This window comes from Agelaius tricolor, unplaced genomic scaffold (genome assembly GCF_023055355.1).
Source record: "Agelaius tricolor isolate 1412-34295 unplaced genomic scaffold, bAgeTri1.0.p SCAF_5, whole genome shotgun sequence".
NCBI lineage: Eukaryota > Metazoa > Chordata > Aves > Passeriformes > Icteridae > Agelaius > Agelaius tricolor.
Window position 1 is genome coordinate 42,495,355 of NW_027269265.1, and position 14,428 is coordinate 42,509,782.

Sequence of the window (14,428 nt, forward strand, 5' to 3'; positions counted from 1 at the left end):
CATTATATGGTTTAAGAGGTGTTTCTCTACAACAAATCTTAAAGTAAACCATATCTTGTTTTTTATTAGGTCATACCTCTCTGCATCAAAGCAAGGGAGTCTTAATTCTAATGACAGAGCAGAGAACCAGAACTGAATCTGGAGTAAATTAGCAGTTGTCTGCCTTTTTTTGCGGCATCTTTGCAAATTATCATCTTCTCTTTTCTGTACAGCTGCTGTAAGAAATACATCTCTGATCCTGAAAGGTATTTTTGCCCATTACAGTACTATATGTAATAAACAGCTAAGGGTTGCATTTGCCAGCGTTAAGTGATGATCACAGAATGCAGTTCTGTCCTGCTCTCTTCTGTCTCTGTTAGTACAACATCTGGGAAAGACAATGAGTATATGAGTCAGTTTATAAAACCTATTTTTTTCTGTAATGATATACAGAAAAGATAATGAAAAATAATTATTTCTTTTATCTCATCCACATATGCTAATAATTTTATTAAGCTGTTGGTTTTAGGTTTTTTTACATGCAGGGTATAATCTGTGAGCTTGAGGATTCCTTAACAATTTGTACTACTTCTACCTTAATGTGAGTGTTTCACTTTCTGAACAACCAAGCAGTATTTTGCACAGGTAAAAATGCAGATACAAGTTCCAAGCAACAAAAAAATCAGACCTTAAATATGCATTTTGAGCCTTCATTTTCTTTGTGCTCCTTAAACATGAGTCACTCTTGGCAGGAACAGCCAGGCTTTCACGTGCACACAAATGGTATTCTGTTTTGACTGGCTATGCTTCAGTAAATGATTTATATATTAACAAAGAGTCAATGACAGACTGATTTTGGATCTGGAGCCCTGGACTGAATCCATTGCAGACTCTGGCACTGATGATTCCTGATTGTTAGTGTTCACAGTGGCAGCATTGGCGGGGTATTAAACAAAAACTTATTTCTGTCTTCTGAATTGCTGTCTTCAACAACTCATGATTTCTTGTTCAGTTGATCCCTAAATGTAGCAGATAATAAGACAGAAATGGGGGACAAGTATAAGCCAAATTATCTGAAAAATCAGCCTTCTCATTATTATTTATACCTTTTCCTCACAGAGGTGGTAGAATATTCAGGAAATGTAGGTGTTCGTAACTACTGTAAATATCTGCGGGGTTTTGTCTGCAGTGAGAACAGCTGTGAAGTTTAGCTAAATAATCTGGCTTTGCTGATTGGCATAGGCTGTTTTTTCCAGTCATATGAACAATGTGTTACTTAAAACCAGATTCAGTTTTTGAAAACAGAACATTTTACTTACTTTTTTTTTAAATATGTTATTTCCTCATTGGGAAAAAAGAAAAAAAAGTTTTCTTTTTTTTCTTTTTTCACTTCATCCTGTCAGTATTTCCAGATTCACATATTGTTTTATCACTAGCTCAGAAGACTTAAAACTGAAGCAACTTTGAATTTATTCTAGTAAATGTTGGTGAAAAGAAAGGGAAAGTGATGACATTGCCTGCAACAGAAGTATTTTGTAGGAAATAATGTTTATAACTTTTTATTCAAGTCAGGTCAATTTTATAACTGAGCCACCACTGAAATGACAAAAGCTCATTCATAAATTTGCAAAAAGAGTACAATGTTTAAGGGTGAAAACTACTGCATTGTACCAAGGCAAATAGATGTTTGTTGTGATCTGAGGCTGAAGAAAGTAACAAAACTCTCAGAATAAAGAGCAAGAAATCTTAAGGTCTTAAATTTTTCTTCTCTAACAAAGATCACACAAAGAACTAATAAAGTTTTTCAATTGTCATCCTTAGGAAAAAATTGAAAATTTCAGCTGTAGAAAGCAGAACTCTTCTGGTGGAATCATCAGTCAACTTACATAAGGCTATTCAGTCAGAACCCTAATGTCTGGACTTTGTTGGCATTTGACTGCAACACCCACAAGAAAAATCAAGGAAATGCAGGAAGTAATGCCAATTATTTAGTCCATGGGTTTGTTGAATAAATAGCCTGAGATAAAGCAAAAGTCTTCAGACTTTATGCTTTACTTTAAATGCTACCAGCTGGATTCTTTAAAAAAAATAAAGGAGTTGAGCCACTTGTGCTGCTGTTTATTGTGCTGTAGGAACAAAGAGCAACCCCTACATCATGCATCTCCTCTTAATGTTAAGGACTTCACAAGCAAGCAGCAGAGGGAACAATGATAAAAGCTTACAATATTTGTGTCAAAGGAATTTGAGAAGCAGAGGAAAAAGACCATTTAAGTATGTTTTGGAAGCAGAAGTAGCAATCTTGTGGTTTTTTTTACCTTGACTGTTGTATTTATTTTTCTTTGCTTTTCAACTTGGTAGTGAAATGAGGGTCTGAAAGCAAAGGAAGCTTTTTAAAGACTTAGTAATTTTTGGAGGATTTTTCTGATGCTTTAAAGGTCACTAGTGAAAGAATTTTGGTGGTGCAAGCATCTAAATTGTCCCCAAAGTTATTTGTCTCTTTTCAAAAGGTAACAGATTTAGTCCTAATGTTATACATGGATAAACTTTATAGCTTTGGTTGGTTATCATGAGTTTCTCTTTGGTGTTGTTTTTTTTGGTTTTGTTTTTTGTTTGTATGGGTTTTTTGGTTTTTTTGGGGGGGTAGGGGGTGGTGGTGGCACTTGTTGGTTTGGTTTGATTAGGTTTGGTTTGGTTTGAATTGTTTTTTTCCTAAAATGTGCTTTAATCCAAATAAATGAATTACTGTTTTTCACCTTACACCAGTCTTTATTTCACTTGAGGTAAAATTTAAACTTGAGTGCTTAGAAATTCTTTAGGATGGCATCTATCAAAGTATAGTCTCAATGAGACTCTAGAACTGCCCCATAAGGCCCAACCCCAACTATTTATGAATTCAATGGCAACAGAAGTCTTTGGGAATTTTTACTGAATGATAGAGATTCATGTGATGAAAAGGAGAACAGTTCCTAAAATCAGATACAGTATTAGTATTTACTTTCCTTCTGTTCTCAAAGTTTACCAGTTCACTGTAGGTATCTTATACAGTTAATTGAAATTAAATTCAATAATGAATGCATTTTTGATGCATTGAGATAACTCTAAATCCATGCTTCTTTTGTTTCTTTTGTTTCTTTTTTTAATAACAATATATAATTATTTTTTTCTTTCTTTAATTTCAAAAACTAGCAGGAGAAGAGCTGAAATGGGTATCACTGAGGTGTTTTAATATTATGGAAAAAGAGGCAGATATTGTGTTTTATGTTTCAGGCTCAGAGGTTATTCTTTCCTGATACAAAGCCAGAGCCAATATGTTAATCAAAACAAAATGCACAGCATCCCCATTTAAAAAGGTCTAGTCCTTAGTTGAGTTATGAATAGTGTAATAATTTCCTTATACAAACGCTCATTCACACAATTTTTTAACTAGAAAATTTCAAGTGTTTGCAACCAGAAAACTTACTTGTGCAAAGTATCTGTGTAGATATGGGAGAACTTGCAAGGACTTCCATTACTGAAAGCCATGCAAACCTGAAGAAAATGGCTTAACTTACATGCTGATATTGCTTACCTTCTTACCTTATTTGCATGTAGCTAGTGTCAGAATCGGACCCATTTTTTGTTGCTGAATGTAAGGAACCTGAAAAGGACCAATTTTTGGAAAGCAAAAGCCATCTTTCAAATCAAACAGCAAAAAATACCGTTTTTAACATTTGGTAGTGCAGCTCATGTGCCACACAGGAGAGTCTGATGGCTTTCTTGATGACTGGGTGGTGAACTATGCAGCTCTGCTCAGTCTTACATTACTCTGCTTGGATTGCATTTGTCTGGCAGAGAGTATTCCTGTGGTTTGAGTAAAAAAGGGAGAGAAATATGATTAATTTGTTCTTTTTAAGCATAAATGCATCCCCATAAGTTGTTGATTTTGTAATTTCCAAATATGAAAGGACAGGGAAAATGCCTCCGGGCAGCTACAGGTATTTGCAGCTTGGGTTGAAATAGGTCCAATCAGCCCCTAGTTTTCTGCAGTTTTGCAAAAAAACAACTTTTTGCATGAATACCTTTGAAAAACACCCAAAGGATTCAGTAATTCATCTCTTAATTAGAAGAAACTTCCCAAGAAACCTGTTTCTCTTAAATATGGGAACTTCCAGCTTGAATTGAAGTATGAAGTCTATTTAAAAGTCCTTGGGGCTCTCTTCTTAACTTGACTACTGGTTGTTGGAACTTTTTAAATGACTGAAAAAATTCTCCTCAAAGAGAGAGATTACAAGCACCATATTTATAAGCTAAATCTTCAATTATTCTCTTTTTATTGAGGCTAGATTCTACTGTCTTGAAAAGGAATAACATTTTTCTATGCATAAGGCCTGGTTCAATCCTAGCCATCAACCCACAGGATAGTGTGAGTAGAGGAAAAAAGGATTAACTGTAGACATTGGAACCTGATAATTCTTAAGCCTTAGTTTTTCTTCAAACTTCAGGTACTAAAAGAACAGCAAAATCAAGATATGGATATATCCAGTTCTAGAAAGGAACATAATACATCATGGGAGTTCTTAGACAAAATGTACAAGACCATATAAGGCTATCAGACATTTTCTTATTTTCTTCAAGTATGAATGGACTTTATTTATGCTCCCTAATTTTTAATTAACATACTGGACCTTAGGGGTCCTTGGAGCCCTGAACCCCCTTGAGTTCCAGAGAACTCAAGTAGGTTTGATTCAGTAAGGCACTGTACTCCAATTCAGTAAAAACATTAGAGCTGAACATTTTAGAATGTTTTCAGGATAGAATTTAACATCTATCTAATTGACTGTCTTAGTGGAATCTCAAAAAACATTTTTGTTATTCCTTCTTACCAAATACCTCATGAATTAACAAAAATGCATTATTTTACCTCAGTTGTCTCTGAAACAAAAGTAATGTTTTATATTCAGGTTTTAAATAATTTAGTTTTCCCCTTTTTTAAATAGATATACAAAGGTTGTGCCGGTATACCTGTATTTTTCAAATTCCTATTTCTGTCCAATCAAAATTGATGGTGCATTGCTAGCATAAACTAAAGGCAGTGGGAAACAACTGAGAAATTCCTATTGCGTGGAGACCTTGTCAAGAGAGTTACTGCATAGTTCTCTGGATAAATATGTGCTGAAACACTGAGATCAGCAACAATCACTGCCTCTTACACTGTAGAAACTGAAGTTAAAGAATCGTATAAGGTGTTCAGCAGAAGTCAGATTTTTAATTTTTTTTTTTTTCTTTTGGTCAGGAAATTACCTTCTTGCAAATTTGACCTTCATATTATTTGAACAAAATAAGGCAAATTTAATCCTATTGGAGCATGGGGATAACAATAAATTTATTTTGTTCATTCTTGTGGACATATATCTTCACTTTTCCTTCACTAGTCAAAGTATCAGGTTTTTGATCAGGAGGAGATTTCTATTTTTCACCCAAAAAAAAAGAATGTTAGAGGGTGGCTTTATATGGTTTCAGTTATGTCAAAAAGATAAAGCAGCCTGTTAATCTAGCATTGTCTGATAGAAGACAGAAAAGCTTTTAAGGCATTTTTTCTTTATTTATTTCTTAAATAACATGTAATTATCTGGAAGAATTTTTAAAAACTCAGGGGAAGGAGGCTGTACTTTTAGCTAGAATATTTCTTCGCCTGAGTAAGCAGAAACAAGTGTCTGCCTTTGATAACTGTGCAGACATTAGACTGAATATTAAAGAGGGTTGGCAGCTACAGTATAAACTGGGGCACTTGCCATTTCTGGACAAAATGTGTCATTCTTACTGGAAAGTCAGCAAGTAAATGCACCAGCATTTTGTCTGGTGTGGTTCTTTTTCGGCAAACTTGAAAATGAAGAAAAAATGAGCTGAACTGGGAATTCTTTAATCTAGTTATTTTCAGGAGATGAGTTTCCAATTTACCTTTAAATGTTGTGTTGTTATTTAGTGGCACACCAGAGCTCAGGGAGGTTGGCTGCATGTATAAAAAAGTGCTGGATAAAAACACAGCTAGTAAATAAATAAAAAAAAGACTGCTCTGGTCATTACAAAGCTTACAAATTTTTGGACAGGCAGAAGGGTAAATCAGTCTGCAGTATCTCCCTGACAAACCATGTACACCCAGCCAGTGTTCTGTAATGTGCTATACTGTAAAACACTGCTTGCATGACTACTGCTACAGTAGTCATAGACTACTACATGACCCTGTGTTCCTGAAAAAGCTGCATGTCTGATATTGCTGAGATTGCTACCTGCTCTCCGTTTAGGTACTGCACATTTTAATCCTTGGAGAAGCTGGAGTTATTTAAAAGCAGTGTCTCTCTGCTGTGGGTTAAAGTTGGCATGGAGATGGCAAATACTTGTAGCGAGGACCAAAACTTGAACCTTTTCTCACTGGTATCAAATATGAAAGATCAATAGCTTTTGGTACTTGGAAAGCTGGACTGCTGCTCTGGAAATGCTGGTAGCAAACAGCAGGTGTGCAAAACCCTTATAGTCTTTAAGTGCAACATCTCTGTGACCTGATTATATGAGCGAGATCTTCAGTTTTTGTATCCTACTTTCTGCCTCTACAGCTTTAGTTTGATGCCTGTGATATGAGGAAACCTTTATTCAGCTCAAGTACCTAGCACAACAAATTTCTGTTGAGTAAGAAATGACTGGTCTGCATGAAATTTCTAGACATGTTCTAGTTAAGTGAGAACTAATATTTCAAAAATGTGAAATCCACATTTGCCATTAACAGTTCTTTGAGACATCTGTTTATTTGATATTGGGAGCAATGTATTTAATAATCCCTGGTTGATCTTTTTAAATTGCATTGCAGATGTTCACCAGAGTTACTTGTAGAAGTACAATTAAAATGTAATTTTTATATTTTTAGTAATCGTGACCATGTTTGCTTTCTCTCCCACTGATCCTGGTAGGCCAAAATTCTACCATGTGAACAAACCTTCTTCAGGACTCCTGAAGTTATTCTGAGTTCCTCATCTTTGCTGTCACCTTCCTGCTTTTTTTCAGCTTTTCCTGTCTCCTTGTTTTGCTATGGGATTGTAGTTATCATATTCAGAGCAATTTGCACTTCTATAGCTAAGCTCTCAAAGTGCTGATCAAACATTAATAATGCTTCACAGTGGAGCTGCTTAATATTTTGATCACCTTTTTCATGGAACACACATATTCATCACAACCAGGAACATGTTTTGATAAATTTTCCATTTAGAAAACATTCTGACAGAGTTCTGAAGCAGGCAAAGCCTGCATATTTCAACAAGAGTTTCACATATCTTGCAAATAGTTTTTCATTTAAATGATAATTAATAATTGAAAGAAAGTGAAGCCAAATGAAGCATCTTAAAAGCATAAAAATAATTTTAAAAATAGAATGATAAAATTTGAATTGATCAAATGATTAGTTTTGAAATATTTGCAAAATTCCAGCTCAGTGTCCTATTTGAGATCAAGGAAAAAAATGCAAAAGGGAGTTGAAGTGTGTGAATAAATCACTGACCTGTGTTGCATTAAATACCAAATTTTGTCCTGAAAAAAATGCCAAGAAAAAAGATAATTTGCATATTCTAATGTATACCTAATGTGTAATTAGTAAAATCTCAGGTCACTTACAGATATAATTCTTTTTCTGACTATTCACAGGAACACTTTCTGCAGTAAGCAATAGCAGGCAATCCCAACAGCAGCATTCACTTTTCTGTTTTCTTATTGTTCTAAACTACAGCTGACATTGTCTCACACCAATTAATGCCTTTAATGATTTTTAGGCTAAGAATGTTGGAATCCCTAATATTCATTGGCAAAATTAAGGTTCTGGTACATTTAACATTAATGATTTAACTTACTGGCCCTGTAGATATTATCTTTGTGTTTTAAACATATTCATATATATTAACACAGTTAAGTGCTATTGTGCAGTGCATTGTACCATTTAAAAAGCAGGAGACATGAGCAGGTGAACAAGGGCTGATTTAACCCCTGCGTGCATTGGCATCACACTGCATATAAGACACACGACACGCAGGCCTCATATAAATGAGAAATTTCAGGCAGCAGTCAAAGGAAATCACTTAGAGATTGTTTTTGTGAGAGTATTGGTTTGAAACTTATCTGATCTGTTTATAGACAGATGACATCAATGCTAAATACTGAGGAAGGAGACAATACACAATAATTATTCCCAAAGTTATTTTCTAAGACCTGGATAGGAAGCTTCATTCAGTAGGGTCCTGGGGGGCTATGGAAAGATGCTCAGCTCTCTGCTGGAAGATGCACAAAATTCATGCTTCATAGCAGCACTCAGTATCTTCCAGGATGAAGCCCATCAAGATCATCAAGCACACTGATCTGAGTGCAGTCTGATCCAAGATTTTAATTTAATTTCTGCTCTCCAGAATCAGGAAGTTCATCAGTAAGATCCGCTGTCATTTGGCACAATGGGATTATAGGGTCAGCAATTAGATGCTGTCATGAAGACAATATGCTTAGCACTGGAATTTCTTATTCCTTTCCCATTTAGAAATTATCTTCTGCATTTAGTTGATTTTTCTCAGCAATTAAATGTATAGGCTTTAAATAATTATTTCTTGGCTACATCAGTGTTAAACTTCATTCAGCTGATAACCCTGAGTGGGGCCAAACTACAATGAGGAACTAAAGGAAATATACTCTTGTAGTAAGTAGTCTCTTATCCAATTTTGTAGTCTCTTATCTTAATCCAACTCTCTTTGTTGTATTTTTTGTTTGTTTGATTTCTTAATATTCTTTTCAAATATGAGAGGAGGCATATTAATAGGACTTGTCTTGCAGTCAGTTCTCTTAATCCCACAGATCTTTCCTAAGCTAGTCAGTGTAACCTTGCTTTGTGGAAGAACAAATTCTTCCTTTGTGGAAGTGGACTCTAGACTCTGTGTTGGGCTAACCAAACCAAAGGAATATTCAATCAAGCCCTGCTCAGCAATGGCAGGCTCTTATTGAAAGCAGGAAAATGTCTCCTCTCTTGCTGAAGTGGTGGGCAAACAGTACTCAAAATAAAGTTCTTGTACTCCTATGGTTGAGAAATTTATCTAGAAATGGAGAAGATTTTGCTCTTAATACCTATTCAGCAAAGTTTTGCATAAAAAAAATTTTACATGGATGTGAAATATAGAATCAAGTCTAGGAATGAGGACTAGAAATCAGGACTCCATTTTCTTCTTTCTTATTTTCTCTCAGCCTATGCTGCATGCTTAAAATATCAAGAATTGTTTTCATATATCTTTGAAAGATTTTAGCGTTAGAAGGCCATTGTCTAGGGAGGAACGTCAGATGGGTTTTTTTTCCAAAGTGGCCATTGCTCAGTTTTTACTCAGCTAGTTCTAAATGTGTCTCTTTTCAGTATCCAATTGGCTTTTGATTTTGTTTTGAGAGGTCTTGCATAATGCAGGGAGAAGTATATGCCTAACATAGCTTTCTGTGCTCCACTTCAGAGAAATTGGAGAGTAATGTGGGAGGGAGTGAGAAGTTCTCAAAAAGCTCCCAGAATCTACCTTTACCTATCAAAATTCTTTATGTCTTGCCTAAGGACAAAGAAAAAAAAAATCTGTGTCGTGCTGAGAACTGAATTTTTTTCACTTGTTTTTTTCCTCAAGCACATGTCTATTCTTTCTAAGGGCTGACCCAGTGTAGCTTAATTTCTGAAATCTGATCAGAATGCAATTCTTTTTAAAATTCTGACTAATTTACTTTTTATGTTATTGTAAAAGTTTCAAGCAATAGTTAAGATGTGATTCTGCAATTTCAGATTTTGCAGAGAAGGCCTAGCTCTACCTTGCAATTAGCCCAGTTGGTCATGGTGATAATGACATCAATGTTATGGCTTCAATCCCTATGCAGGCCACTTACTTAAGAGTTGTACTCAATCATCCTCGCGGGTCCCTTCCAACTCAGATTATTCTGTGGATCTATGCCTGGCATGTGTGGGCTTCTCTGGGCTATCCTAGCAACATCAGAATTCTGGCAGGGCTAACCTGTGCCCATTATATCTGTAAAGCACTAGAAACACCTTTGACTTCCTGTCTTCTGAATACATTCCATTTCATAATGAACTACACCCCTGCTATATTTTAAGTTTGTAAAACTGGCACCAGTAATGCAGCACTCAGTCTGCTCCATAGGAATTGAAAGATGAAAACAATGATCAGCCAAAGGCTGTTTATTTATTTATTTATTTATTTATCCTTTGCTGAACATGCAAATAGTTCAGTACCATAAAAAGTTATTATTGCTGCAGTAGAGATATCCCAGCATCTGGTTATTGGTGTATAGAAAGGAGAGCTATACTTTTGAGAGTGGAGTTTTCTTATAAAGCATTGCAACTACTGGGTTTATGAGCATCTAAAGATTCTCCAGTGTTCAATGTTTTATATTTACAGTGCTCTAGATTCAGGAGAATTTCAGACCAGTGATGAACAGCAAAATGCTTGATTAAAAATAAACCTCTTAAAATCAAAACAGTTTCTGGCTTTTCTTCCTCTGCAGTTTCCAAGGAATTCTTACAGCAGTATGATAGAAAGTATGATTTGATTTTATGACTTTTTTAAAGTCATAGTTTAAAGTTAAAATAACTCCACTTCTACGCTGGAAGTAGTTTTATACTAGGAAAAGGAGAAATGGTTGAGAGATTTTATGGTCTGCAGATGAAATGGAAACCTTGCCCCCAAGTTCTGTTTGCAAGGAAGCAGAGAAATTGCAATCTTTAATGGCTGCACTCTTTTGAACATTGAAAGGTTAAAAAAGAGAAAGAATTATAGAAAGACCTTCTGTATCCCATAGCTGTGCAGTTCCAACAGATATATTTTATTTTTTTTAATTCAACTAAAGATAGCCTGAATTACTAGCTGTGCTCCCCCTTAGTTTTCCTGAGGTACACTCAAACTTTTAAAACACTCCATTTATGTTACTTTTACATAAATCTCCACAGAAGCAAAAAATTGAACTAGCTCATTGCTTACCAGTTTTTGAGAAGAGAACAATATCAATTTTATGAATCTGGCTTTTGCCTGTGCTGCAAGATGGAATCTGGTAAGTAAGAAAACATAATAACTATTGGCCTGTGCTTTAGCAATAGGCTGTCACAGCTGTGGCAGCAAACTTTGGCTGTAAGAATGGATTCCAGTCAATAAGACTCTTGAGACAGTTTCAGTCTGGGTCTAAGATGTTAGTTCATAACTTACAATATAACCTGACAGTAAGCCGTCTCTTTATTTTCTGTTTTCATTGGCAGGTCCTGAAAAGTCCAGTTCTACCTGTTGTTTTGGGCACTCAGGTGCCTTCTTCCTGATGTCATTTTGTCTATATGGAAAACAGTTTCATTAAGAAGCCAAAGCTACAGGCTTATATATAGGAAAAATGGATAAAAATTGGAGAGTTTCAAGTCAGACACAAAGAAAGCTTCCTGAATTAAGTGTATCAATCTCTAATAAGGTTTAAATTGCTAAAAAAAAAAAAACAAAGATATTAACAGAATAATACTTCATGAAAGTACTTTCAGAACTCCATGAAATTAAGTGACCATCTGAAAAAAATGAACTATGTCATACTGCTTTTTTAATATTTGTGTGATGAAAACTTGTATTTTTAATGGCCTAGGAGAAAGACCCAGCCAGTCATCAAAATGATAAAGAAGTTTAGAAAATACTGCACTGCCAGAAAGATTTTCCTTTTTAAGATATCAGCTTCATATAGGTAATAAGGAGGAAGAAGGCTTGTAGAAATGTTTTCCAGCATTTTGAAACCATTAATCTGGAGGATTCCTGATTTAAATCTAGATTATGACTGAAAGTCTACAACCACCATAAGGGTTTATGAAACTTACTGTCTTGAACTTAAAATAGCAATTGAATTTTTCAAGCTGATGGAACATTTTCAATTGAGAGTTGAACAATATTACAGGGTATTCACTTCACAAATTAATGATTGTTCCAGTTTATGAAGACATTCCCTTGTCAATTTTTAAAAGTTACAAAAGATGAGAAAAGTAGAACAGTCATATAGCCTGGAGGGAGGTTAATCACACCAAGTTTTGATGTCTTCCTGATGATTGTGCAAATTGTTTTTTAGATTATACTGAACATATTAGGTTGGTGTTGACTCCAGTGAGAGCCTGGACAGCTGTTTTGTAGAGATGGATTTACACTGTAAATATCAAGGTGGGGTGAAAGCATCTTATGAAATTCAATACAGAAAGAAAAGGAGTACTCAGTTATACAGGTTGTACTTCCTAAAAGCATGGGAAGCAATGGCAGATGCTGAAACAAGATTTTTGTCTCCTCATTAAGCCAATAATGTTCTGCCTTTGTAAAAAGATTATGTGCTTCTTAGAAGGAAAAATATTTTGCAACATATAAAGGAAAGGGGAAAAAAAACAACAGAATTATACATGAGGGAGCAAGAAGAATTATTTTCAGGAATGTGTAACTACTGGAAATTATTCAAGAGGCAGTTTGTGGGTGGAATCAGACCTCACTGAATAGGATATATGAGAAGGACATGAGGCATAAGCCACTATGATAAATACCTGAGTTAAAATAATGAGGAGAAAATAGAAATAGAATGTATACATAGAGAACTGAATATGTACTGGGCCAATAATTTTTTACTATATTACCCAAACTGTGTGTTTAAATAAAATATAATTTTAAAATTTTGTTATTGCTTTAGAAAATAGAGGATGTCAGCTAAAGTTGACATATCAGATAAATCATTCTTTTTGAGAAAAAGAAATAATGAAGAATTTAAGCCTACAGAACTGTAAGTTTTAAAATGACTAGATTACATAGTGAAACAAAACCAAGACACCAGACAGAAACCACATTATTAAAAAATTAAGTCACAGAACATGTCTCAGATATATGAACTGTGGAAAACCAGCTATAGCAATGGTGGACATTCAATCATAATTCAGTTTTGTGCATTTATATGGTTTTTTAGAAAGGTATAAATCAATCTAAACACAAAAGTCTAAAGCCAGTGTAACCACATTCTAATAGTCTCAAAAAAAAAAAAAGCCATTTAAATAATTGGCACACACATACAAAAAAAAAGGTAGCAATTTATTGACTTTGGGATTATCACTAGTTAGCAAAATTTTTGACATGACTTTTAAAAGAAGACTACCAGACTATATAATCACCAAATGATAAAAACAAAGAGATTAAATTCTAATGGATAGTAGAAAAAGGTCAAAGAGAAGATATGCCACTGAGATTAGCCCAGCTGATTAGAGAATGATGCTAATAATGGCAAGGTTTCATCTCTGTATGGGGCACTCACTTAGGAGTACTTGATGATTCTTGTGGGTCTCTTCCAACTCAGAATATTCTGTGATAATGTGGTAGAACACCATGTGTGACCCTTTGCAGGATGCAAGGTAATGTTGTGTGCAGGATGACTTCCAGTGAAAGAGATTTTGTATGAAATTATTCTTTGGTTCTCAAAGATGACTGTTAAATGAGAACAAACTTAGGAGCTGAAACCTTCTTGTACAGTAGAAAGATGAGGGGAAATAAGCATAAATCTCTAAAATGCTTAAACTACAAAGGAGAAGAGAGTAGGTTAAACAGCACAATCTACAAACAAGCTATCAATCCAATGCAAAAATTTAGTAGAACTAAATGCTGAGTACTAAGTTGAATCAGAGAATGCTTGTGTTTTATACATTACAAATACATATTACTTTAGAGAATAAATTATGCCAAATACTCACAGCTACAAAGCTTTGGACACTGAAACAAGCTCCCCAGGGAAGTGATCACAGCACCAAGCCTGCCAGAGTTCCAGAAGTCCTGGGACAATACTCTCAGGTACACATGGTAACTCTTGGGGTTATCTGGTGCAGGGCCAGAATATGGCCTTGGTGATCCTTGTGCACCCCTTCAAACTCAAGATATTCTGTGATTCTGTGAATGCTTCTGAGTGAGACTAATGTTATGAACACCTTGAGTTCAGGTGTCCCTAACACAAATTCTTGAAAACATTTATTAGTTATACTAACCTTAAAAATATAAGAGTACATGGAGAACACATTAATCACACCACCTGTGAATACTGCCTGCTGTCTGCTGCTTGTCCTCTGCCCACACTCTCAATCCTCACTGCTTATTCCCCTTTGTCTGGAATGTATTTCGTGATTTCTCAAATGCAGTTTCTATAGCTGGTATTGAAATTCTTTCAAAGATTCACTTTTTCTTCAATTCCAGCAAATATAGTCCCAGTAACTTCTCTCCCATGGTGTTTTGACAGAAGAGAAAAAGAGGTATGTCAAAGAAGCATAAAACAATTTCAAATATTCACTTTCCTGTTGCTACCATCTTTTTATGTCTATTCTTTCTTGTAGTATTTTATATGCATAAGACTATCTTTGCATTTGTACTTCCTTAGCCAC